Genomic DNA, 13,175 nt, shown 5'->3' with positions numbered 1-13,175 from the left:
CATCCACATATGACCTAAACCCAAAGTCAAAATCGGTCCCACTGATTCTTTCTATCCGGCGCCACCGAGTTCAAATGTCATAGCCACTGTCACGAACCCTAAGCAAATCGGTCTGACCAATAGGGATCTCGATCTCACCGAGATGGGATTGTAATCTCTCTGTTTCCCTTTGTAACGTTTCGGTCTAACCAAAGTGAGCGATCGGTCCCACCGAGATTGCAATGTAAACTCCCTGTTTCCCTTTCGTAACATTTCGGTCTCACCGAAATGAGCGAATCGGTCCCACCGAGTTTACCTGACCAACTCTCTGGAAAGCTTATTACCAAAATCGGTCTCACCGAGTTTGTGTAATCGGTCTTACCGAGATTACGTTATGCCCTAACCCTAATCGTATCGGTCCTACCGAGTTGCATGTCGGTCCCACCAAAAATCCTAACGGTCACTAGGTTTACTAAATCGGTCCGACCGAGTCTGTTGAATCGGTCCCACCAAGTTTGGTAAATTGTGTGTAACGGTTATATTTTCTGTGGAGGCTATATATACCCCCTCCACCTCCTCTTCATTCGTGGAGACAGCCATCAGAACAAACCTACACTTCCAACTTACCATTTTTGAGAGAGAACCACCTACTCATGTGTTGAGGCCAAGATATTCCATTCCTACCATATGAATCTTGATCTCTAGCCTTCCCCAAGTTGCTTTCCACTCAAATCTTCTTTCCACCAGATCCAAATCCCATGAGAGAGAGTTTAGTGTTGGGGAGAATATCATTTGAAGCACAAGAGCAAGGAGTTCATCATCAACACACCATTTGTTACTTCTTGGAGAGTGGTGTCTCCTAGATTGGCTAGGTGTCACTTGGGAGCCTCCGACAAGATTGTGGAGTTGAACCAAGGAGTTTGTAAGGGCAAGGAGATCGCCTACTTCGTGAAGATCTACCGCTAGTGAGGCAAGTCCTTCATCGGCGATGGCCATGGTGGGATAGACAAGGTTGCTTCTTCGTGGACCCTTCGTTGGTGGAGCCCTCCATGGACTCGTGCAACCGTTACCCTTCGTGGGTTGAAGTCTCCATGAATGTGGATGTACGATAGCACCACCTATCGGAACCACGCCAAAAACATCTATGTCTCCAATTGCGTTTGAATCCTCCAAACCCTTTACTTTACTTTCTTGCAAGTTGCATGCTTTAATTTCCGCTGCTCATATACTATTTTCATGCTTGCTTGAATTGTGTGATGATTGCTTGACTTGTCCTAAGATAGCTAAAATCCGCCAAACTCTAAAATTGGGAAAAGGTTAAGTCTTTAATTGGTCAAGTAGTCTAATCACCCCCCTGTAGATATACTTCAAGGTCCTACAAGTGGTATTAGAGCATTGGTCTCCATTTGCTTTGATTTCCATAGCTTTTGGTGGTCATAGCCTTGGTTTCACAACCTAGGAGAGTATGGTGTCTAGTGAGGGAAATTAACACCGTAGAGGTCCTTACTTTGATGGTACTAATTTTGCTAGTTGGAAGCATAAGATGAAAATGCATATTCTTGGACATAACCCCGTCGTTTGAGCTATTGTGTGTATTGGCTTGCAAGATGAATTCTTTGATGGGAGAGAACCAAACCGTGATGCTAGCACAGATGAATTGAAGATGTTTCAATACAACGCTCAAGCTTGTGATATCCTCTTCAACGGATTGTGCCCCGAAGAATTCAACAAAATCAGCCGTCTTGAGAATGCAAAGGAAATTTGGGATACTTTGATTGATATGCATGAAGGTACCGACTCCGTCAAGGAATCTAAGTTGGATGTGCTCCAAAGTCAGCTTGACAAGTTCAAAATGAAGGATGGTGAAGGTGTCGCTGAAATGTACTCTAGGCTTGCTCTTATCACAAATGAGATTGCCGAATTAGGGAGTGAAGAGATGACCGACAGATTCATCATCAAGAAGATCCTAAGAGCATTGGATGGAAAGTATGATACCGCGTGCACATTGATCCAAATGATGCCAAACTACAAAGATCTCAAGCCAATACAAGTCATTGGAAGAAGTGTTGCTCATGAGATGTCACTCAAGGATAAGGAGGAACTTCACAACAAGTCAAGTGGTGCTTACAAAGCCTCATGTGAAGCCCCCACATCATCAAGTGAGAAACAACCCTTCAATGAAGAATTGAGCTTAATGTTGAAGAACTTCAACAAATTCTACAAGAGTAGAAGCAAAGAAAGAAGCTCTAAGTCAAGGTCCTACAATTACAAAAGATCTTCTAGTCGAGAGCGCAATTGCTACAATTGTGGGAGACCCGAACACTATTCCAATGAGTGTACGGCATCCTACAAAAGAAGAGAAGATTCTCCAAAAAGAAGAAGAAAAAGAGAAGAATCACCACCAAGAGAGAGGAGGAGTAGAGATGATCGTTATGAACGAAGACCCTCACGGAGAAGCAAGGATTCAAAAAGGAAGGACAAGTCATCAAGGAGCTACACAAAACGAAGACATCAAGTTCATGTTGGTGAATGGGTATCCGGCTCCGACTCCGACAATCACTCCGAGAGAAGCTATCACTCTGACTCCGAATATACTCAAGATGAAGGTGTTGCCGGTCTAGCACTTGTGTCAACCAACTCCTACGACATTTTTGACTCACCAAATGAAGGAATTGGAAGATTCTTCATGGCCAAAGGTCCATAGGTAACACATCCCGAGTATGTTGATTTCAATAGTGATGAAGATGACTTGCTAGGTGATGATGATTTACTTGTTGACAACTCTAGTAATGAATACTATAATGAAACGTCAATTAATCATGCTAATCAAGATAAAACGAATGACAATGATGAGGATAAGATTGAGCTTCTAACTAAAGAACTAAAGACTCTTAAGTTAGCTCATGAAACTATCTTCGAAGATCATCGAGAACTTTTAAGGTCTCATGAGAAGTTACGCTTTGAAAAGCTCAATCTTGAGCAAGAGCATGAGTTCTGAAAAGCAATCAATGATGATCTTCATAAGAAAAGTTCTTCTTACATTGCCAAGCGTTTACTCTTATCTACTTACATGCCTCAAGTCAAGTCTAGTAACAAGTACAAGAAAGATCCTTCCTCTAGTATTAACAATAATAATGCCAAATCCAACATTGTTGCTTCTAGTAGTTCTCTTGATTCCACTAATGATTCTCTTAGCCAAGTTACACTTGAGCAAGAAAATAGCTTATTGAAGGGAATTATAGAGAAAGGTGTTTACAAGAGCCTTGCTGGGAGTAAGCAATTCGAGGAAATTGTACGCAAGCAAGGAAGGCACCGGAAGAATCAAGGTGTTGGTTTTGAACGAAAGCTCAATGACAATGGAGTTGAGTGGGAAGAAGATCAATACCCCAAGACGAAGTTTGTTCCTCTACAAGAGAAGTATGATCCTACATCCTTCAAGGGAACACAAGCACAAGATGATCTTCCACCACAAGACCACAAGAAGAAAGGCAAGGACAAGCATCAAGAGGAGATTGATGCATTTGAAGAAGCACCTAAGGCCTCGGTCAAGTGGGTTCCTGTCGGTGTCAAAACTGGCGGATCTCGGGTAGGAGGTCCCAAACTGTGCATCTAGGCGGATGGTAACAGGAGACAAGGGACACGGTGTTTTTACCCAGGTTCGGGCCCTCTCGATGGAGGTAAAACCCTACTCCTGCTTGATTGATATTGACGATATGGGTAGTACAAGAGTAGATCTACCACGAGATCAGAGAGGCTAAACCCTAGAAGCTAGCCTATGGTATGATTGTTGTTCATCCTACGGACTAAAACCCTCCGGTTTATATAAGCACCGAAGAGGGTTAGGGTTACACAGAGTCGGTTACAATGGTAGGGGATCTACATATCCGTATCGCCAAGCTTGCCTTCCACGCCAAGGAAAGTCCCATCCGGACACGGGACAAAGTCTTCAATCTTGTATCTTCATAATCCAGGAGTCCGGCCGAAGATGATAGTTCGGCTATCCGGACACCCCCTAGTCCGGGACTCCCTTACTAGCCCCTAAACCAGGCTTCAATGACGACGAGTCCGGCGTGCATATTGTCTTCAGCATTGCAAGGCGGGTTCCTCCTCCGAATACTTCATAGAAGATTTTGAACACAAGGATAGTGTCCGGCTCTGCAAAATAAGTTCCACATACCACCGTAGAGAGAATAATATTTACACAAATTCAATCTGCTGACGTATTCCGTGGCGTGACATCATACCACGGCCAAGCCTTTATTCGAATCATTTTTACTGTCCCACCTCAGCGCGTTTAGCGAGGCGGTTTCCTTGGCACGTCTTGTCAAAGCAGAGATCGTGTCCCCTTATTCCGGGATTCTCAACAATATGGGCGTGGGTAACCCAACCGCGCCATTGATTATGGCGCTTGGGAGATAAGCGAGTTTTACCACGCAGGTGGGGACGCATAGCTTCGTTCGTCCATATAAGGGGATAAGGATCCACCTATTTTACCTACGCCTTCTTCCTCCTTTGCTTATCCATTTCCGCGCACTCGAGCTCCAGCGCCCAAGTCCGCACATCTCGCCTCAACCTTCCCCAGCCATGTCCGGAGCGGGAGGCAAGTGGATGGCCTCCTCCGTCACGGAGGGGCACATCAAGAGGCTGTGGAAGGCCGGATACTTGTCCAGCGACATCGCGCATCGGCTCCCCGACAAGGGGAAGCTCATCCCCACCCCCGGGCCCCATGAGAGGGTGGTGTTTCTCACCCACTTCCTTCACGCTCATGTTCTACTACGGCCTGGATTTCCATGATCTGGCACCGAATTTCGTCCTCAACATCTCGGTGTTCATCGGCGTGTGCGAGGCCTTCCTCCACATCAAGCCCCACTTCGGCTTATGGCTGAAGACCTTCAATGTCAAGCCGGAGGTAGTGGGGGGCCAGCAGGCGGAGTGTGGAGGCGCCATGGTGGTCAAGATGCCCAACGTTACATGGCTCGAGGGCTCCTTCGTCGAAACCATCAAAGGGTGGCAATCGGGGTGGTTCTACATCACCGAGCCGCGTGACCCTGAATGGGCAGCGGCCCCCGAGTTCCGATCTGGCATCCCCACACGGCTCACCTCCTGGAAAGAGAAGGGCCTGACATGGGGTAATTCGGAAGAGCTGACCGGACTCTAAACTGCGTCCAAAACCTTGTGAACAAGAAGATCAAGCTCGTCAACGTAGTCCAGGTCATGCTCATCCACCGGATCCTCTCGTGCCAACAACGGGCCTCCAGCTTGTGGGAGTTTGATCCGGTACAGCACCAAACCTTGAGCAGGCTCTTCGACACTATGTACGAAGATGCCTGGAAGGTGCTGTTCAAGGGCGCCGAGGCTCTCGCATCCGCTACGAAGATCGCGGATTCAGCTCGCAGCGTCAAGCCGGCGAGGTAAGCTATTTTACCCTTTATAGGACATTTATTTTCCATAGTTTGACTCTATGCGAGATCTAAACTCCCTTGCCTTTGACAGGCCTGGCAAAAGAAGTCCGGGCAGGTTAACTGTCTGGCTCCCTTGCCAGAATACCCAGCGGACGCCCGATTGATGGGGCTGCTGGTTCCGGCACCTTACGTGGTGCCGAAGAAGAAGGCCAAGAAGAAGGCCACGGGAACTCAAAAGAGTTCCCGGCGCCTGGTGTTGTCGGACTCATCGTCCGACGACTCCGAGGCGGACTCCTCCCACGAAGGCGAGGAGGAGGAAAAAGTGGCCTCTCTCCCAGCAGGGGGAGAGAAGAAAAGGAAGGCCGGCCCAACGGGGGAGGCCGAAGGGTCCAAGAAGGGAAGGACCCTCCCTCCAGACTACTCCACCAACGCCGACGATGATGAAGAGGAGTGGCTACCAAGGACTAATCCCCTGGCGATTTCGTAAGTGTCCGGATACCAGAATGACTCATGGTGTTTCGTTTGTCGCATAGAATCTCTTAATGCCAAATATAACCCTGCAGCCCGCCCAAGGACGGGCTCGACACTTCAACGAGCAGCTCCCTGGCGCCATCGGACATGGATAGCACTTCAATTACGCCTGTCTCCTCTCCTCGCGCTGTGGATGACGCCGAGGTGGGGTCCCAAAAGGGTGCTAGCTAGGAGGAGGAGGTCCCGGAGGCACCGCAAGGCAACTTCTCGGACTCTGGGCACAAGGGGGATCAAACACCAAAGGGCTCTAAGTCCGGCCCTGGGCCGGACTCCGCACCGGAACCTTCAGTGGTCCCGGAGTCCGGTGAGCGGCCCCTTCGTAAGAAGGGCGAGACTGCGACACCGGTGACCTCCGTCCAACCGGAGGCACCGGATAATTTGCTGGAGGCGCTTAACGGCGCCTCCATCAAATATTCTCCTCCACGATCAGATGGTAGAAACTTTATTTTCTTGTTACGATGATTTTCCACTTCACTCTGAAATTCTTTGAACCTTTCAAATGTTTCAGACTTGTGTTACATCAAGTAGATATACCCATGTCTGCTCAAATCATCTGTGAAGGTGAGAAAATAACGATACCCGCCGCGAGCCTCAATTGGACCACATACATTAGTATGTATGATTTCCAACAAATCAGTTGCTCGCTCCATAGTTCCAGAGAACGGTGTTTTAGTCATCTTGCCCATGAGGCATGGTTCGCAAGTACCAAGTGATTCATAATCAAGTGATTCCAGAAGTCCATCAGTATGGAGTTTCTTCATGCGCTATACACCAATATGACCCAAACGGCAGTGTCACAAATAAGTTGCACTATCATTATCAACTCTGCATCTTTTGGCTTCAACATTATGAATATGTGTATCACTACTATCGAGATTTAATAAAAATAGACCACTCTTCAAGGGTGCATGACCATAAAATATATTACTCATATAAATAGAACAAACATTATTCTCTGATTTAAATGAATAACCGTCTTGCATCAAACAAGATCTAGATATAATGTTCATGCTCAAAGCTGGCACCAAATAACAATTATTCAGGTCTAAAACTAATCCCGATGGTAGATGTAGAGGTAGCGTGCCGACCGTGATCACATCGACTTTGGAACCATTTCCCACGCGCATCGTCATCTCGTCCTTAGCCAATCTTCGCTTAATCCATAGTCCTTATTTCGAGTTGCAAATATTAGCAACAGAACCAGTATCAAATACCCAGGTGCTACTGCGAGCATTAGTAAGGTACACATCAATAACATGTATATCACATATAACTTTTTTCACCTTGCCATCCTTCTTATCCGCCAAATACTTGGGGCAGTTCCGCTTCCAGTGTCCAGTCTGCTTGCAGTAGAAGCACTCAGTCTCAGGCTTAGGTCCAGATTTGGGTTTCTTCTCTTGAGCAGTAACTTGCTTGTTGTTCTTCTTGAAGTTCCCCTTCTTCTTCCCTTTACCCTTTTTCTTGAACCTGGTTGTCTTATTGACCATCAACACTTGATGCTCCTTCTTGATTTCTACCTCCACAGCCTTTAGCGTTGAAGAATTCTGTCAATGACACTATCATCAGGAAGATTAGCTCCCAATTGAATCAAGTGATTATTACACCCAGACATTTTGAGTATATGTTCACTGACAGAACTATTCTCCTCCATTTTACAGCTATAGAACTTATTGGAGACTTTATATCTCTCAATCCGGGCATTTGCTTGAAATATTAACTTCAACTCCTAGAACATCTCATATGCTCCATGACGTTCAAAACATCATTGAAGACCCGGTTCTAAGCCGTAAAGCATGGCACACTGAACTATCGAGTAGTCATCAGCTTTGCTCTGCCAGACGTTGTTAACGTCGTCAGTTGCATCTGCAGCAGGCCTGGCACCCAGCGGTGCTTCCAGGACGTAATTCTTCTGTGCAGCAATGAGGATAATCCTCAAGTTACGGACCCAGTCCGTGTAATTTCAACCATCATCTTTCAACTTAACTTTCTCAAGGAATGCATTAAAATTCAATGGAACAACAACACGAGCCATCTATCTACAACAAACATAGACAAGCAAAATAGTATCAGGTACTAAGTTCATGATAAATTTAAGTTCAATTTAATCATATTACTAAAGAACTCCCACTTAGACAGACATCTCTCTAGTCATCTAAGTGATCACGTGATCCAAATCAACTAAACCATGTCCGATCATCACGTGAGATGGAGTAGTTTTCAATGGTGAACATCACTATGTTGATCATATCTACTATATGATTCACGTTCGGCCCTTCGGTCTCCATGTTCCGAGGCCATATTTGTATATGCTAGGCTCGTCAAGTTTAACCTGAGTATTCCGCGTGTGCAACTGTTTTGCACCCGTTGTATTTGAACGTAGAGCCTATCACACCCGATCATCACGTGGTGTCTCAGCATGAAGAACTTTCGCAACGGTGCATACTCAGGGAGAACACTTCTTGATAATTAGTGAGAGATCATCTTAAAATGCTACCGTCAAACAAAGCAAGATAAGATGCATAAAGGATAAACATCACATGCAATCAATATAAGTGATATGATATGGCCATCATCATCTTGTGCTTGTGATCTCCATCTCCGAAGCACCATCGTGATCACCATCGTCCCCGACGGGACACCTTGATCTCCATCGTAGCATCATTGTCGTTACTCCCTCTATTGCTTCTACGACTATCGCTACCGCTTAGTGATAAAGTAAAGCAATTACAAGGCGTTTGCATTTCATACAATAAAGCGACAACCATATGGCTCCAGCCAGTTGCCGATAACTTCGGTTACAAAACATGATCATCTCATACAATAAAATATAGCATCAGGTCTTGACCATATCACATCACAACATGCCCTACAAAAACAAGTTAGACGTCCTCTACTTTGTTGTTGCAAATTTTACGTGGCTGCTACGGGCTGAGCAAGAACCGTTCTTACTATGCATCAAAACCACAACGGTAGTTTGTCAAGTTAGTGTTGTTTTAACCTTCGCAAGGACAAGGCATAGCCACACTCGGTTCAACTAAAGTTGGAGAAACAGACATCCGCCAGCCACCTATGTGCAAAGCACGTCGGTAGAACCAGTCTCACATAAGCATACGCGTAATGTCGGTCCGGGCCGCTTCATCCAACAACACCCTCTAACCAAAGTATGACATGCTGGTAAGCAGTATGACTTGTATCGCCCACAACTCACTTGTGTTCTACTCGTGCATATAACATCTACGCATAAAACCAGGCTCGGATGCCACTGTTGGGGAACGTAGTAATTTCAAAAAAATTCCTACGCACACGCAAGATCATGGTGATGCATAGCAACGAGAGGGGAGAGTGTTTTCCACATACCCTCGTAGACCAAAAGCGGAAGTGTTAGAACAACGCAGTTGATGTAGTCGTACGTCTTCACGGCCCGACCGATCAAGCATCGAAACTACGGCACCTCCGAATTCTAGCACACGCTCAGCTCGATGACGATCCCCGTACTCTGATCCAGCAGAATGTCGGGGAAGTATTCCGTCAGCACGACGGTGTGGTGACGATCTTGATGTTCTACCATCGCAAGGCTTCGCCTAAGCACCGCTACAATATTGTCGAGGAGGACTATGGTGGAGGGGGGCACCGCACACGTCTAAGAGATCAAAAGATCAATTGTTGTGTCTATGGGGTGCCCCCTCCCCATATATAAAGTAGTGGAGGAGGGGGCCGGCCAAGGGGGGTGGCGCGCCCTAGGGGGGGAGTCCAACCCCCAACTAGGAGTAGGACTCCCCCCTTTCCTATTAGGAGAGGGAGAGGAAAGGAAGAGGAGGGAGGGAAGAAGGAAAGGGGGGGCCGGCCCCCCTCCCACTTCGGATTGGGCTTGGGGGGCGCCCCCTCCTTTGCTCCTTTCCCCTCCTTTCCACTAAGTCCCAATAAGGCTCATATACCTCCCAGGGGGTTCCGATAACCTCCCGGAGCTCCGGTATTGTCCCAATCTCACTCGGAACCTTTCCGGTGTCCAAATATAGTCGTCCAATATATCGATCTTTATGTCTCGACCATTTCGACACTCCTCGTCATGTCCATGATCAAATCCGGGACTCCGAACAATCTTCGGTACATCAAAACTCATAAACTCATAATAAAACTGTCAACGAAACCTTAAGCGTGCGGACCCTACGGGTTCGAGAACTATGTAGACATGACCGAGAACCGTTTCCAGTCAATAACCAATAGTGGAACCTGGATGCTCATATTGGCTCCTACATATTCTACGAAGATCTTTATCGGTCAAACCACATAACAACATATGTTGTTCCCTTTGTCATTGATATGTTACTTGCCCGAGATTCGATCGTCGGTATCCCAATACCTAGTTCAATCTCGTTACCGGCAAGTCTCTCATCTCGTTACGTAATGCATCATTCCATAACTAACTCATTAGCTACATTGCTTGCAAGGCTTATAGTGATGTGCATTACCGAGAGGGCCTAGAGATACCTCTCCGATAATCGGAGTGACAAAACCTAATCTCGAAATACGCCAACTCAACATGTACCTTTGGAGACACCTGTAGAGCTCCTTTATAATCACCCAGTTACGTTGTGACGTTTGGTAGCACACAAAGTGTTCCTCCGGTAAACGGGAGTTGCATAATCTCATAGTTGTAGGAACTTGTATAAGTCATGAAGAAAGCAATAGCAACATACTAAACGATCAAGTGCTAAGCTAACGGAATGGGTCAAGTCAATCACATCATTCTCCTAATGATGTGATCCCGTTAATCAAATGACAACACATGTCCATGGTTAGGAAACATAACCATCTTTGATTAATGAGCTAGTCAAGTAGAGGCATACTAGTGACATTAAGTTTGTCTATGTATTCACACATGTATCATGTTTCCGGTTAATACAATTCTAGCATGAATAATAAACATTTATCATGATATGAGGAAATAAATAATAACTTTATTATTGCCTCTAGGGCATATTTCCTTCAATATGTGGAAATGAGAAATTGGTTGAGGGATTTGGAGCATATCACTAAGCATTTTGAGCAAGTAGACCATTAAGCAACACCTCATCCCCTTTTAATAGTATTGAATTTTCCTATGGACTCAATGTGATCTTGGATCACTAAAATGAAAATGAAGAGTCTTGAGCTTTTGCCAATATGTGTCCTTAGCATTTTGAGGGGTCCACATATCTAGTCCATGCCATGCCAATCTTGGAACTTTCTGAAACATTTAACTTGAATGGATATTAGTTCAGTGAGCTATATGCTGTTATGAATTACCAAAACCACCCGGGGATTAGTTGCACTTTCACCCAACCTCGTGTCGCATCTCCACGCCACTTCTAGACGGTTAGCTAAAAATGGTGACTACGTGTTGGTCTTCCCCATGGTACCTCACATTGATCTCAATGCCAAACATGTGGTCGGCAAGTCCACCAGGATGGAAAGGAAGCACCCACGTGTGGTCTCCTTACCGGATGCCCGCAACTTATTTGATGAAACATCTACGATGATGCCGACCAATCCGAGGTACTACAAGGATGTCTTGGAGGAGATGATCAATGAGGGTGGCCAAGGGTATGATGACAACGGGACTCAAGACACCCAAGATGCCACCGGCAAAGACAACTATGACCAAGACAACCACGACCAACACAACGACAATACAATGATGGCCAAGACATCGAAGGCGGAGAGGGCGTCAACATCGATGGAGAACCATTGTCGTTCAAGGAGAGCTTTTAGAGCAAGGCCGGGCACAAAAGAGGACGAAAATCATGAGGAAAAGAGCATACACGGAGGATGAGGACAAGTTGATGTGCGACGCTTGAATGAAAGGACAAGATCCCAAACCCGGTGCCAAGCAAAAAGGAACAACAATTTGGAAGAGGTTCCATGACTACCTCCATGAACATGGGAAATTTGAGCCCGACAAATTTGAGAATGATCGGACTGATGTTTCAATGCAAAAGAGGTGGGGCTTCATCCAATTAGAGTGTAACAAATTGTGTGGTGCTCATGAGAATGTCGAAGGCCGGGCCGTGAGTGCCTTGGGATCAAAGACATGGCATACAGTTATTCCCTTGTTCGTAAAGCATATATCATCCTCCTACGCATATGAATGCATCTTGTTGGTTTCATCTTTATATGTAGGTGTTTCAAGCCTTGGATACCTTCGAGGTCCAAAATGGGGGCAAGCAATTCACCATGAGCCATTGTTGGATGAAAACCAAGGATTTCCAAAATCTTAAGGACCAATATGCTGCCTAGAAAATGGTAGGGGGGCCTTCATCGATCGCCAACCCAAGTGAAAGCAGGAACATGCCGAGAGGGAAGACCAATTCCAAGGTGGATGCAAAGCGTGATGCTTCGACAATCACCTTATAAGAAACCTTGAAGGGGTTCATGACCCAGGATTAAGAGAGGAAAGAGAGGAAGTGACAAGAGAAAGAAGAGAAAAAGAAGACCTACTTTGACATACAAAAGAACAAGCTCAAGATAGATGAAACCAATGATCGGACAAGAGCTAAGGAGGTGGAGCTCGCACTAATCTCCAAGGAAGTGGAGATCATGGCAGCCAACACGAGCAAGATGACCCCAAAAAAGAAGACTTGGTTTGAGGGGAAGCAAAAGTTCATCCAAGAGGGAGCTTATTTGTGATCATCTTTTATTTGCTTGGACTAGGGCCGAGATGCATGAACTATGCTCGTGATGATCTTTTTGGTGCAATGTTGTATGCCGACATGACATATGGTACTATGAAAAAATGCTAGATTTTCCCCCTATCTATTTGCTTTGTTTGATTATGAAAATATGGAAGTTGGAAATAAATGCCCGAGGGCCAAACGAGTCATTGCATTGCCCAAACAGACCAAATGGGTCGGCCGGTTGGGCGCACTTTTCAAATTGGCCCGAACATGCACGGACACGGGTCAAAGTGGCAACCCAAACGGACAAAAAATAGACAAAATCTGAGTTGAAGTGTGCAATACCTAGGTTTGTGTCGAACGGTTAGATATAAATTTATAACCATTGTCAAGGTTGTGGGCCAAGACGAGTCAGATTTTCCTTTTCTTAGGGACCTATTTGGGCCTTTACTCATGACGCAGAATAAAATTCTCATATGTTTGGGCAACACTATATCTCGCATTCAGCAAGCCCGGTTTTTTTGGGCAGCTTAAAAAATAAGCTGCCTCTCCCCAGCTTAAAAAATAAGCTGTCCTCTAAATTTGTGGAGACTTCTAAATTAATTATCTC

Source organism: Triticum aestivum, chromosome 2B (assembly GCF_018294505.1).
Source record: "Triticum aestivum cultivar Chinese Spring chromosome 2B, IWGSC CS RefSeq v2.1, whole genome shotgun sequence".
NCBI classification, from domain to species: domain Eukaryota; kingdom Viridiplantae; phylum Streptophyta; class Magnoliopsida; order Poales; family Poaceae; genus Triticum; species Triticum aestivum.
This window is presented reverse-complemented; position numbering follows the sequence as displayed.